The sequence below is a fragment of the Myxine glutinosa genome, chromosome 6 (assembly GCF_964187855.1).
Source record: "Myxine glutinosa chromosome 6, kmMyxGlut1.1, whole genome shotgun sequence".
NCBI lineage: Eukaryota > Metazoa > Chordata > Myxini > Myxiniformes > Myxinidae > Myxine > Myxine glutinosa.
In genome coordinates, this window is record NC_136266.1 from 192,005,288 (window position 1) to 192,020,454 (window position 15,167).

General features: G+C 49.8%; 1 long non-coding RNA gene across 1 annotated transcript in view; it reads right to left on the reverse strand.

The window, feature by feature from the left end:
- Positions 1 to 10,851: 10,851 nt before the first annotated feature.
- The window catches only part of LOC137429323 (uncharacterized), an 80,685-nt gene continuing 76,369 nt past the window's right edge, over positions 10,852 to 15,167 (reverse strand). The window contains exon 3 of the long non-coding RNA XR_010984884.2: positions 10,852 to 11,321. This is a non-coding gene — a long non-coding RNA (uncharacterized LOC137429323). The remainder of the gene's footprint in view (positions 11,322 to 15,167) is intronic.

Below are 15,167 nucleotides of genomic sequence, written 5' to 3' on the forward strand. Positions count from 1 at the left end.
CCCACCAGATTTCATCTAAATCCGTCAATAACTTTTTGAGATATCCTGCACCTGCACCTGCACGCAAACAAATGACAGCGGTGAAAACAACCTCTGTCCATTCCAGATGGCAGAGGTAAAAAGGTAGGGGCGGAGGTAGGAGGGAGGGGGGGTTCTCGTGCACCCAGTGAACCCCCCCCCCCTAGATCCACCCCTGATATATATATATATATATATATATATATATATATATATATATATAATTGGTATTTCAGATTGTGATATCTCTGAGGATATCCCGGAGACTCAATAGCTCAGTGGGCTGTCATCATGCAAGTGATGAGGTTCCTGGGTTCGAGTCAAAAAATTTTTACACTATCCCCATGCAGGAATTTACTTCCCGTTTCATATATATATATATATATATATATATATATATATATATATATATATATATATATATATATATATATATATATATATATATATATATATATATATATATATATATATATATATATATATATATATATATATTGTTATGGTTTTGCGAATAAAGTCAACCCCCCCTATAGTTAGTTACACCACAACCTGTAGCCTCCAGTAGTTAGTTATTTCTTATTAAATGTAAAGCATAGGCCCTTTCCAGTGTTTAGAAAGAAAGCAAATAATGCGTTGAGTCAGGCAGGATGATTGTAGGTCTCGTTGAAGCCTAAATTGCCTCGTCATGGGAATAGACTAGGCCCTGCAGGCCCGAAGGAGGAATAGAACCTTCCCCGAAGGAGGAACGAGACATTCGTGGGAGGAGGGGCAGCGAGCAACCAACGGGAGCTAAAGGGAAGGCAGGGGCGGGTGACCGAGGGTGGCCAATGAGGGGCTGTCACGTCACGTGACCCCCGGCCACCAATTGAGAACCATGGAACATTCAGGAAGGGGTTCGGGTGTTATACAACCCGGCCCATAACACATTCTGGTCCGGCTCCTGCTCTGTTGCTCTTGCTCATGCTCGGTCCTCTGGTTCCTGCTCCTGGATCGTCGTCATCGCTCTTTGTTCCTGCCGCGATCGTCTCCGGCTGTTGGCGCCTTGGATTGGAGCAATTCCTGGTGTTTTTGTCCACCGTGCTGATCGACTGAGTGGGCAGCCCTGCGTGCGCGTCTGCCGAGCCGGTCCTCGCACGTTCGCTGCATGACCGAGCCCATCCGGGCGAGCTGCACTAAGCCGGCCGAGCCAAGAAGCGGCCGCGCTTCCCCACGCATTACCCTTTCCCCCTTCCCAGAACGAATGAGGGCCCTTGTCTGGGCATATACAGTAGGTAAGGATGCTAAGGTTCTCTGCTTTGTCTCTGTTCAGTACATACCTGAAATTAAATACTGTGTTTGGTACTTACAACCTGGCCATCGTTGTCATTTTCCATTCATTGACCGAGCATCGCCCGAATTAAAACCGCTCAATCGGGTCCGAAGTACGCTTAGTGTAAAGGCACGGGTCACGCAATGCACAACCGCTCGGGTGTCAGAAATAAGATTGACTTGTGCGGGTTTCAGTCCACGTCCTCAGGGCTGCGTGTGTCCGAAGGTATCCGGGTTGTGACTGCTAACCTTCCACTCGCAGCTGCGGGCTTGGCGGCTGAAGTTGCTTGGCAATCCGCCGAACGCGAGCTTAGTCACGGTCAACGGCCCCGTGGACCCATGGACTGAGGAGGGGTCGAGGCCTCACCCACCTGGTGTACCTCCCCATTCCCGGATATCCGCAACAATATATATATATATATATACGTATATATATATATATATTGTTGCGGATCTGCCGCCGGCCTTCTCCTTTTATCAAGGGGGGATTAATCCCCTTGTCTTTACTGACCTGGCGCGACCCGAGACCTATTACGTCCCTTCCGGACAGTGCCAAATAGAGTTTCGGGACCAAATTCGCTCGTACCTAAGTACTAGTGCTGCCCTGGAAGCGAGGTAATAAGCCTCGCATGAACCACGTGTGATGGTAATATGCCGAGCGGTTTGCATACACGTGATCCACGCCATTATAGATAGTGGAACCCGATTCAAGCGGTTTTACTCGTGCCAAGCTTAGTCAATGGAGAAATCACAAAGACGATCGAATTCAGAAGAAAAGGAGGAACAAATAGATTTAATTATTATGGCATGTATTTTCAGCTCAGGACGAAGAGACACAGGGCAGCTTAGACAGTCTTAATTCTTAATACCCAAGGACAAACGGGCCCGTCTCACTCACACTCACACGGGGATTGCAGATGGGCAGGATGATGTTCTCCAGCGCCGCGGTGGTCGTCCAGGATCGGTCCCGTCTCACTCTCCACAGTCCCCGGCACGTCCCACGAGGATGGAGGTAGGCGAAGGCAGGAACTCGTATTGTGTCGCTCAAACAAACGGGTAATCTCCGGGTGAACGGTAGAGGGCGGACTTTGCACATCTGGTGGTTATTCAGCCGCGTTCACTCGCTTTGGCTGAACCGCGCAAGTTATCAACGCACTGACTGCGCCCACGTATCCCTCGTAACCAAGTTCATACAGTGCGAGTGATCCTCTTCAAGCGCGTCTCCCTTCTCAGAACTCACTCCAGCGCACCTCTCCCATAACTCTGGGGGCTCCCGACTCAACTAGCACGCAACTCTCCCATAACACGGGGCTCCCGACTCAACTAGCACGCAACTCAACTCAACTTGACGAGCGTGTCTCCCTCCTCATAACTGGGGGCTCCCGACTCAACTAGCGCACAACCCAACTCAACTTGACGAGCGCCTCTCCCTCCTCATAACTGGGGGCTCCCGACTCAACTAGCGCGCAACTCAACTGAGGTGGGGGCTTCGCGCGATCGGTTTTATTGCCAACCCCTTAGCCCAATCTATGTTCCAACCATGCCCTGTGACGCAGTTCTGCAGCCACACGCTGTGAGCCCTGATTAGTGGTGCATGCTTACAGTCATCGCCTCGCCGTTAAGCCGACCTCAACCATCCTCCACCTTCCGAGGCCCACCTCGTGTTAACTCGCGCCCAACACAACCAGGGCTTTTTAGCCGCAATGGATCGAGCCTATGGACGTGGAATGGTTTGTAGAAGTCGGGCCTATCTTCCTGTCTTTACACAACGCAGGATTAACATAGGAAGGAGCCTACTCTCACATATACTAAGACATAACTATACTACAAATGAGGCTACATGTTGCTCGTGTGACTAACTATGGGGGGCAACCTTAAACCTTTATTGACTTTCACTGTACAAGTCTCAAAACCGTAGCACTGCCCCCCTCCCTCGTCAGTCTCGTCCCCGAGTCGAACCCACACAAGTGGGAACGACCGGTTTTGAGAAAGACTTGGGACTCGTTTTTAATTACATGTGACACTTAGATGTGGTTCCCCTCTAACATTTACTCTAACCCGTGTATGTGATAGTTTTACAACACTAAATATGTCCCACCTACTACGTTGTGTAACTAACTAACAGACTCGCACCCACAACTAACCGAATTGCGGAATTAATTCTCAAACTACACATAAAGCCGGTGGGTAGCATCTTATTTACAACCACTAAACCTAATTATTTACATCTCTATAACCCAGGAACTTTTCTTTTTTTGTGGAAAGAGGATTGGAGGGGAGAAAAAGCACAGCAATGCACCAATACACAAAACACATTCATCAAAAGAGTTCACAGTTCACCATTTTCTGCTGGGCCGCATCTTCTTCTTGCTTCATCTTCTGTGTGCAATAAAAAGTTAAAGTTCTTCTTTCCTCTGGCACACCAGGATAAAATGTACAAGAACCCATGTTCGTTTTTATTTGTCAGCAGGGCCAACCCTATGTGGTCCAACTGCGTGACATTGATGCCACTTAAAACCAGTGGTCCGAAGATGCAAGGTAAGTTTGCAGCAAATGACTGCTCAGCAAAGTGTAAAGCCACAAAACGTGTGGTCCATGTGTAATGTGGTGCAGCAAGGTGTCTGTGCATGTGCAGCAAAGTTATAATAAAGAGTATGGCAGCAAAGCACTGCGAAGTTCATCTGCACAGGCGTAGCAATGTGCAGCCGCACAGGTGTCGCAAGGTGCAGCTGCACAGGTGTAACACGGTGCAGCCGCACAGTTCGAGGTTGCTGCACAACTCCTCCTCCAAAGTGGGTCCATGGGTGGGGAGGAGAGACAAAGCACAGTTAGCAAAGGAAAGGCGCAAGGGTACACATCAATCAAGGCAATGCAGCATGAGGGGCGCGGGAGAGCGACCAGAGCAAGCTCGTCCCTAACCGTTCGTACCCCCTCCCCCACCCCCTCCCCCCCCGGCCCATGTCAGCTTACACTACCCTGGCCCTTCCTTGTATTTACAAATTACAAATCCGTCTCTACGTCTTGTCTCCCATATCCCCTTCTAAGCCGAATTCGTCGTCCAATCCCTCCCAAGAAGGAAGAGATGGAATGAACACACAATGTCACATCACGTCGAGATGCGTCTTACTCACTCAAATCATTGCACTTGGTGCTGGTGCGGAGCTTTGTTACCCTGGTGAATTAATGTGGATGGCGCAAAGGGAATTCCTCAAATCCTAACTACTCTAATTACATTAACTCACTTACTCTAACCCGGGGTCATGCCCTGCCAATCGGCATCTTTAAACTGTGCGGTTCTAAAAACCAATTCCCATTGACCACCTGGTGCCTTACGAATTTGGGTCTCACTCCCCAATTTTTCAATCTGTGCCTTTGCACAACTTCGGGGCTGGGTCTTGTGGCTCCACCAGCAGGTCTACCTACCTGCGCACCTCCGCCAATGAAGTCGCCACCCGAGCTTACCTTGCTCCTTGCGACTACCTAAATTGGGAAAGGCCCCTCCTGGCTCTCTCACCCCATGATGCCCTCTCTGGCATTGGGCTACCCGGGTCCTTCTCCTGGATCCTCGGGCCCCACCGAACACTACTCATAACTCTAATTGGCCCCCAGAGCCTACCTGCAGCCTCACCTGGCCAACAGACTACCAGTGGCGGAGTGCTCCAATAACCATACGCACCAACAAAGCCCACACGCCCAGCCATTCCACATACTCATGCACCCATCCAAGCACTTCTTGCTACTTCCTGCACCACAGATGTCAATATCCAATAATTTACCTAAGCCCTCTACCTGACTTTAAAGTACCCACCCCGGGTATTCGTGAAGGGGTCCATCTCCCCCCATTCACTCCTTCGCACCATGCATTCCACACCTTCTATCCCACACCAAGCATTCCACGCCATTTATTCTCACAAACACCAAGCTGTCTTGCACACCTCTTGTGCTCACACACCTGTTCCCCACTTGCACACCATGCAAGTCAATTCACTTCAACACACTCCATTCGTCCTCAATACACCACCTCTGGTTATCCCCAACCAATTCCTCATTTGCGCCTCATTCTCAAGCTCAATACACACAGTGATTCTCATTCGCACAGCATCATCTAACTAACTACTTCTCCTCCTAATACTCGTGCTTCCCCGTCTTCCCTTACACTAAGCACACCCTCGTCATTATCATCCAGCTAAGCTAACTACGTCCCCTCTACCTGTACCATGTCCCTACTTAAATCTTGTCCCTACTGTCATTTACTAAATCCCGAACATTATCCAAGCCCGCCCTCGGCTAGTTTACACTGCCACCCCATAATCTATTGCTCATGTGCCCCAAGTGAGGAATGGTGAAACTGCCATTGCTCTACGCCGGGTACCATTCGCAAACACTATTACCATTCGTCCACGCCACTTGAGCCTCTCGGTGCGGAAATACATTTTCATAGCTCGGCTTTGAAAAGCCGAGCAATGCATGCGGGTGGTTGGTCTACTGTTGGTTGGGTCCGTCCGGCATTTTCGATTCAGGGGAGGAGGCATGCTTGGGCCAAGGTTCAAGGCGCCATCTCAGCGCGAGGCCTTGCGATCCCATGCACGATGGCCCAAACACCCACAGTCGGAGCACCGCGCCCGCCAGGGGGCGCCTTTCCTACCCCCCCTCGAACCGTGCCAATCGCCTTTACCGCCAAGGCGCGGCACCGACCATACAGGGCGGGGCCCGGCACGAATCGTGCACACCACCGTGGCAACGATCCCCGCCGATCCCCGCTGCACACAAAGCACACCGGGCACCGAGGGCTTAGCGTCGGCTATACGTCGCCCTAAACGCTACCCCGGTCTGCGTCGATGCCCGGGCCGCGTTCTCACCCCATGCGACCCATTAATCACTCACACATCGCGGCGCTCCAGCGCCTCCCATACACTCCCTGCATTCCATTACCGCACGCTCTCGTGCACACCACTCAGGCGCACTCATACCACTCATACACTCCGTTACACACTTTTCCTCCACACACTTCATCACACAATCGGCCATCGCACACTCGCTTGTTACACACTCTGTAACAACCATGGGTGTGCACTCTCCCGGTACACACCCAATCAGCGCACACTTACCCACGGGTGTGCACTCTCCTGTTGCACACCCAATCACATGCTCTGGTGTGCACTCCTGCACACTCACTTCAACATGCTCTGGTGTGCATCCTCTCTCACTCTCCTCGGCCATCGCACACTCGGTTTCACACTCTCGCTATGGTGCACACTTCCTTCGCACACGCGCACCATTCACCCTCATACAAAGGACCTTCCACGGGCACCCGGGCTCCGTCTATATCCCAAGCGCGCCAAAAATGTTTTCCCGCCAAACACTTTCGCGCCATACACACCCCTACTCACCTTCGGGATTCTCTTCTCCGCCAGCACCTGCAAACCTTCATTTTTGTTAGGAAGCATGACATCACAATGCAAATCCAGACTTTGAGTGCATTCCATTTCTTCCCTCTGTACTATATCTCCTATTTCTGACTCTGCCGTCTCTTCAATTCAATTATAACCATTTCATTTATTTTTCCTATTTCCTCGACGACCGCCGGTGCGCTTAAAATTTCCTTCTCCAATTCGGCGGCCGTCGGCTTTTCCATTCCCCACGTCGCGATTTCTACACCCTCGGTCACTCCGGCCGCGCTCTGCCCAAGCTCGCTCTCCACGCATTCCTCACACCGCGTTACCCCGTCGCGTACCAATGCGACTTCCTCGCTCAACCTGCGTTCAATGTCCTCCCCTATTTCTTTTATTAACTCCCCTCAGGTGTCCATTTTTGCATTCATTTCATTTATGTCATTCTTTTGGGCGTCAATTATTTCCCTTTTCCATTTGTTCCCCATCTCTCTCATTTCTGCCATGAATTGCGCCATGAAGGATTGCATATCCATAACCCCCACTTGCGCAGCGGGCACGGCCCGCGCCGCCACGTGCGAGGCGCCACCATTTTCTTCCCCTACTGCCGGCCCCTCATCAATGTCCTCCTCTTCCCCCAATTCTTCCTGTGGGTCCTGGGTTATCGATTCTACGTTATCTACCTCCTCTTCTACCCCCACCGGCATTCCACCGCTTTGGCTAGCCATGGCATGAATAAAATTTTGGATTTAAAACTAAATTTTGGTCACTCGTAATTTGGAGCCAATTCGTCCAAAAAAAATTAGTAGGGTTCCAAATCCCACTCCCCGACACCAAATGTTGTGGATCTGCCGCCGGCCTTCTCCCTTTATCAAGGGGGGATTAATCCCCTTGTCTTTACTGAACTGGCGTGACCCGAGACCTATTACGTCCCTTCCGGACAGCACCAAATAGGGTTTCAGGACCAAATTCACTCGTACCTAAGTACTAGCGCTGCCCTCGAAGCGAGGAAATAAGCATCGCATGAACCACGTGTGATGGTAATACACCGAGCGGTTTGCGTACACGTGATCCGTGCCGTTATAGATAGTGGAACCCGATTCAAGCGGTTTAACTCGTGCCATGCTTAGTCAATGGAGAAATCACAAAGACGATCGAATTCAGAAGAAAAGAAAGAACAAATAGATTTAATTATTATGGCACATATTTACAGCTCAGGACGAAGAGACACAGGGCAGCTTAGACAGTCTTAATTCTTAATACCCAAGGACAAACGGGCCCGTCTCACTCACACTCACACGGGGATTGCAGATGGGCAGGATGATGTTCTCAAGCGCCGCGGTGGTCGTCCAGGATCGGCCCCGTCTCACTCTCCACGGTCCCCGGCACGTCCCGCGAAGATGGAGGTAGGCGAAGGCAGGAACTCGTATCGTGTCACTCGAACAAACGGGTAATCTCGGGGCGAACGGTAGAGAGCGGACTTTGCGTGGCTGGTGGTTATTCAGCCGCGTTCACTCGCTTTGGCTGAACCGCGCAAGTTATCAACGCCCTGTCTGCACCCACGTATCCCTCGTAACCAAGTTCATACAGTGCGAGTGATCCTCTTCAAGGGCGTCTCCCTTCTCAGAACTCACTCCAGCGCACCTCTCCCATAACTCTGGGGGCTCCCGACTCAACTAGCGCGCAACTCTCCCATAACTCGGGGCTCCCGACTCAACTAGCGCACAACTCAACAACTTGACGAGCGCCTCTCCCTCCTCATAAATGGGGGCTCCCGACATCTAGCACGCAACTCAACTGAGTTGGGGGCTTCGCACGATCGTTTTAATTTCCAACCCCTTAGCCCAATCGATGTTCCAACTATGCCCTGTGACACAGTGCTGCAGCCACACGCTGTGAGCCCTGATTGGTGGCTCATGCTTACCGTCATCGCCTCGCCGCTGCGCCGACCTCAACCCTCCTCCACCTTCCGAGGCCCACCTCGTGTTAACTCGCGCCCAACACAACCAGGGCTTTTTAGCCGCAATGGATCGAGCCTATGGACGTGGAATGGTTTGAAGAAGTAGGGCCTATCCTCCTGTCTTTACACAACGCAGGATTAACATTGGAAGGGGCCTACTATCACATATACTAAGACATAACTATACTACAAATGAGGCTACATGTTGCTCGTGTGACTAACTATGGGGGGCGTCCTTTAACCTTTATTGACTTTTACTGTACAAATCTCAAAACCGTAGCAGTGTGTATATATATATATATATATATATATATATATATATATATATATTTAGAATTTGAAGGTTGCGGAGGAAGTGCCGCCCTCGTGACACCTCTTTATTGAACTCTTCACTTCTTGTGTTTGTAATTTTTCGAATCCAAACTACAGCACTCATCCGATTAATCCTCTGCTACGTCTATCATCTTCTGTATTTGTTACATGTGCATACGTACACTGTACCATGTACACCTGTTGATATATTTTATTTGTATGTGTTACATGTGCGTACGTACACTGTACCATGTATATCTGTTGATATATTTTATTTGTATGTGTTACATGTGCGTACGTACACTGTACCATGTACACCTGTTGATATATTTTATTTATTTGTAATTTATTTGTAATTTTTCGAATCCAAACTACAGCACTCATCCGATTATTCCTTCTGCTACGTCTATCATCTTCTGTATTTGTTACATGTGCATACGTACACTGTACCATGTACACCTGTTGATATATTTTATTTGTATGTGTTACATGTACGTACGTACACTGTACCATGTATATCTGTTGACATATTTTATTTGTATGTGTTACATGTGCGTACGTACACTGAACCATGTACACCTGTTGATATATTTTATTTGTATGTGTTACATGTGCGTATGTACAATGTACCATGCACACCTGTTGATGTTTTTTTATTGATACTCGGGGTTGACACAGAGCCATAGACACCTTTTAAATATTTCACCACATATTGCAGCACCCCGAACCCACCCAGCACCCTGAACCCACCCATAACCCCGAACCCACCCAAAACCCTGAACCCACCCAGCACCTCGAACCCACCAAGTACCCCGAACCCACCCAGTACCACGAACCCACCCATCACCCCGAACCCACCCAGCACTCCGAACCCACGCAGCACCCCGAACCCACGCAGCACCCCGAACCCACGCAGTACCCCGAACCCACACAGTACCCCGAACCCACCTATAACCACGAACCCACCCATAACCCCGAACCCACCCAGTACCCCGAACCCTCCCATAACCCCGAATCCACCAGCACCCCGAATCCACCCAGCACCCCAAACCCACCCATAACCCCGGGCCCTCCCATAATCCCGAACCCTCCCATAACCCCGAATCCACCCATAATCAGTGAACCCTCCCATAACCCCGAACCCACCCATAACCCCGAACACTCCCATAACCCCGAACCCTCCCATAACCCCGAACCCACCCATAACCCGATCCCACCCAGCACCCCGAACCCAATCAGCACCCCGAACCCAATCAGCACCCCGAACCCACCCATAACCCCGAACCCACCCATAACCCCGAACCCACCCAGCACCACGAACCCACCCATAACCCTGAACCCACCCAAAACCCTGAACCCACCCCGCACCTCGAATCCACCAAGTACCCCGAACCCACCCAGTACCACGAACCCACCCATCACCCCGAACCCACCCAGCACCCCGAACCCACACAGTACCCCGAACCCACACAGTACCCCGAACCCACCTATAACCCCGAACCCACCCAGTACCCCGAACCCTCCCATAACCCCGAATCCACCAGCACCCCGAATCCACCCAGCACCCCGAACCCACCCATAACCCCGGGCCCTCCCATAATCCCGAACCCTCCCATAACCGCGAATCCACCCATAATCCCGAACCCTCCCATAAACCCGAACGCTCCCATTAACACCGAACCCACCCAGAACCCCGAACCCACCCATAACCCCGAACCCACCCATTACCCTGAACCCTCCCATAACCCCGAACCCACCCAGTACACCAAACCCACCCATAACCCCAGACCCTCGCATAATCCCGAACCCTCCCATAAACCTGAACCCTCCCATTAACACCAAACCCACCCAGCACCCCAACCCTCTCATGTTTACTCCAAACTTACTTATTTCCTACTTGTATAGTTTGTATTATTCTGTGAATACAATTTTTCTTTGAACGTTGTGACCGTTTGCGGTTTGCTTGATTTGTTGTGACGTTGGTTATTTATTAGCCCCCGTTGGACTTTGTTTCGAAACGGGGGCTAATGGATTGGGTCTTGTCTGTACATCCGTGCGTGCGTCAGCAACAATATATTGAACATGCATGGGCCGATTTTGTTCAACCTCTGCACAAGTAGAGTGAGTACATGATGGCACGAGACATCGTCCTTTCTGTTGGTTACAGCATATAGGAGTGCAGGATAGCCTTGATCTGTCCGTTTCTGAAGACGACCAGCGTTACTGTCTGTCTTCTGACATATCAGGCAAGCAGGATTGTTTTGTATCGGGCCGCTTTCTCTTCAGCCGCTTGGTTGAGAACTCAGGCTCCATGATTCAGGCTGCAGGTCCTGCAGCAGAAATCTTTTTAAAAATCACATGTTTCGGTCAAAAAATAAAGGGCGCATATACAAAAATGGCCACAATTTTTTTAGCAAGATAAAAATAATGAAAAAATGAAAAAATATCGGGGGCGCTTTTGCATAAAGATGATTCTAAATCATTTGGAAAGGTTTTTTAAGTGTATTTCTCAACTTGATGTTGTCAACACATGTGTTCTGTGTATCTGGGATGCATTTATTGACAGCCAGTGTTTCCCACAGATCTGAAATATACTTATTCCTATTATTCCTAGGTGGTAGCCTATTCGGGGGGGGGGGGGGAGGGGTCTGGCGGTCCTCCCCCAGAAAATTTTGAGCGTCAAACACTTATTTTCCAGCATTCTGGTGAAAAATTAGCTTATCATATTTAGCCAGTACAACTTTGCTGCACGTTGTTGCGCATGTTTTCTGAATACAGTCGAACGTTAGCCTTGGACAAACACGTGTGCCTGCCTACCTACCTGGCATACAGGTCTACCAAGCTAGCTAGCATACAGGTCTACCAAGCTAGCTCGCGTACAGGTCTACCAAGCTAGCTAGCATACAGGTCTACCAAGCTAGCTAGCATACAGGTCTACCAAGCTAGCTAGCATACAGGTCTACCAAGCTAGCTAGCATACAGGTCTACCAAGCGAGCTAGCATACAGGTCTACCAAGCTAGCTAGCATACAGGTCTACCAAGCTAGCTAGCATACAGGTCTACCAAGCGAGCTAGCATACAGGTCTACCAAGCTAGCTAGCGTACAGGTCTACCAAGCTAGCTAGCACACAGGTCTACCAAGCTCGCTAGCATACAGGTCTACCAAGCTAGCTAGCATACAGGTCTACCAAGCTAGCTAGCATACAGGTCTACCAAGCTAGCTAGCATACAGGTCTACCAAGCTAGCTAGCATACAGGTCTACCAAGCTAGCTAGCATACAGGTCTACCAAGCTAGCTAGCATACAGGTCTACCAAGCTAGCAAGCATACAAGTCTACCAAGCTGGCTAGCATACAGGTCTACCAAGATAGCTAGCATACAGGTCTACCAAGCTAGCTAGCATACAGGTCTACCAAGCTAGCTAGCATACAGGTCTACCAAGCTAGGTAGCATACAGATCTACCAAGCTAGCGAGCATACAGGTCTACCAAGGTAGCTAGCATACAGGTCTACCAAGCTAGCTAGCATACAGGTCTACCAAGCCAGCTAGCATACAGGTCTACCAAGCCAGCTAGCATACAGGTCTACCAAGCCAGCTAGCATACAGGTCTACCAGGCCAGCTAGCATACAGGTCTACCAAGCCAGCTAGCATACAGGTCTACCAAGCTCGCTAACATCCCGGTCTCCCAAGCCCGCTAGCATACAGGTCTACCAAGCCCGCTAGCATACAGGTCTACCAAGCCAGCTAGCATACAGGTCTACCAAGCTAGCTAGCATACAGGTCTACCAATCCAGCTGGTATACAGGTCTACCAATCCAGCTAGCATACAGGTCTACCAAGCCAGCTAGCATACAGGTCTATCAAGCTAGCTAGCATACAGGTCTACCAAACTAGCTAGCATACAAGTCTACCAAGCTCACTAGCATACAGGTCTACCAAGCTCGCTAGCATACAGGTCGACCAAGCTAACCAGCATACAGGTCTACCAAGCTAGCTAGCGTTCAGGTCTACCAAGCTAGCTAGCATACAGGTCTACCAAGCTAGCTAGCATACAGGTCTACCAAGGCAGCTAGCATACAGGTCTACCAAGCGAGCTAGCATACAGGTCTACCAAGCTAGCTAGCATACAGGTCTACCAAGCTATCTAGCATACAGGTCTACCAAGCTAGCTAGCATACAGGTCTACCAAGCAAGCTAACATACAGGTCTACCAAGCTAGCTAGCATACAGGTCGACCAAGCTAGCTAGCATACAGGTCTACCAAGCTAGCTAGCATACAGGTCTACCAAGCTAGCTAGCATACAGGTCTACCAAGCTAGCTAGCATACAGGTCTACCAAGCTAGCTAACATACAGGTCTACCAAGCTAGCTAGCATACAGGTCGACCAAGCTAGCTAGCATACAGGTCTACCAAGCTAGCTAGCATACAGGTCTACCAAGCTAGCTAGCATACAGGTCTACCAAGCTAGCTAGCATACAGGTTTACCAAGCTCACTAGCATACAGGTCTACCAAGCTAGCTAGCATACAGGTCTACCAAACTAGCTAGCATACAGGTCTACCAAGCTAGCTAACATACAGGTCAACCAAGCTAGCTAGCATACAGGTCTACCAAGCTAGCTAGCATACAGGTCTACCAAGCTAGCTAGCATACAGTTCTACCAAGCTAGCTAACATACATGTCTACCAAGCTAGCTAGCATACAGGTCTACCAAGCTAGCTAGCATACAGGTCTATCAAGTTAGCTAGCATACAGGTCTACCAAGCTAGCGAGCATACAGGTCTACCAAGCAAGCTAGCATACAGGTCTACCAAGCTAGCTGGCATACAGGTCTACCAAGCTAGCTGGCATACAGGTCTACCAAGCTAGCTAGCATATAGGTCTACAAAGCTAGCTAGCATACAGGTCTACCAAGCTAGCTAACATACAGGTATACCAAGCTAGCTAGCATACAGGTCTACCAAGCTAGCTAACATACAGGTTTACCAAGCTCGCTAGCATACAGGTCTACCAAGCTAGCTAGCATACAGGTCTACCAAGCTAGCTAGCATACAGGTCTACCAAGCTAGCTAGCATACAGGTCTACCAAGCTAGCTAGCGTACAGGTCTACCAAGCTAGCTAGTGTACAGGTCTACCAATCTAGCTAGCGTACAGGTCTACCAATCTAGCTAGCATACAGGTCTACCAAGCTAGCTAGCATACAGGTCTACCAAGCCAGCTAGCATACAGGTCTACCAAGCTAGCCAGCATACAGGTCTACCAAGCTAGCTAGCATACAGGTCTACCAAGCTAGCCAGCATACAGGTCTACCAAGCTAGCTAGCATACAGGTCTACCAAGCTAGCTAGCGTACAGGTCTACCAAGCTAGCTAGTGTACAGGTCTACCAAGCTAGCTAGCATACAGGTCTACCAAGCTAGCTAGCATACAGGTCTACCAAGCTAGCTAGCGTACAGGTCTACCAAGCTAGCTAGCATACAGGTCTACCAAGCTAGCTGGCATACAGGTCTACCAAGCTAGCTAGCATACAGGTCTACCAAGCTAGCTAGCATACAGGTCTACCAAGCTAGCTAGCGTACAGGTCTACCAAGCTAGCTAGCGTACAGGTCTACCAAGCTAGCTAGCATACAGGTCTACTAAGCTAGCTAGCATACAGGTCTACCAAGCTAGCTAGCATACAGGTCTACCAAGCTAGCTAGCATACAGGTCTACCAAGTTAGCTAGTGTACAGGTCTACCAAGCTAGCTAGCATACAGGTCTACCAAGCTAGCTAGCATACAGGTCTACCAAACTAGCTAGCATACAGGTCTACCAAGCTAGCTAGCATACAGGTCTACCAAGCTAGCAAGCGTACAGGTCTACCAAGCTAGCTAGCATACAGGTCTACCAAGATAGCTAGCATACAGGTCTACCAAGCTAGCTAGCATACAGGTCTACCAAGCTAGCTAGCATACAGGTCTACCAAGCTAGGTAGCATACAGGTCTACCAAGCTAGCGAGCATACAGGTCTACCAAGGTAGCTAGCATACAGGTCTACCAAGCTAGCTAGCATACAGGTCTACCAAGCCAGCTAGCATACAGGTCTACCAAGCCAGCTAGCATACAGGTCTACCAAGCCAGCTAGCATACAGGTCTACCAAGCCAGCTAGCATACAGGTCTACCAAACCAGCTAGC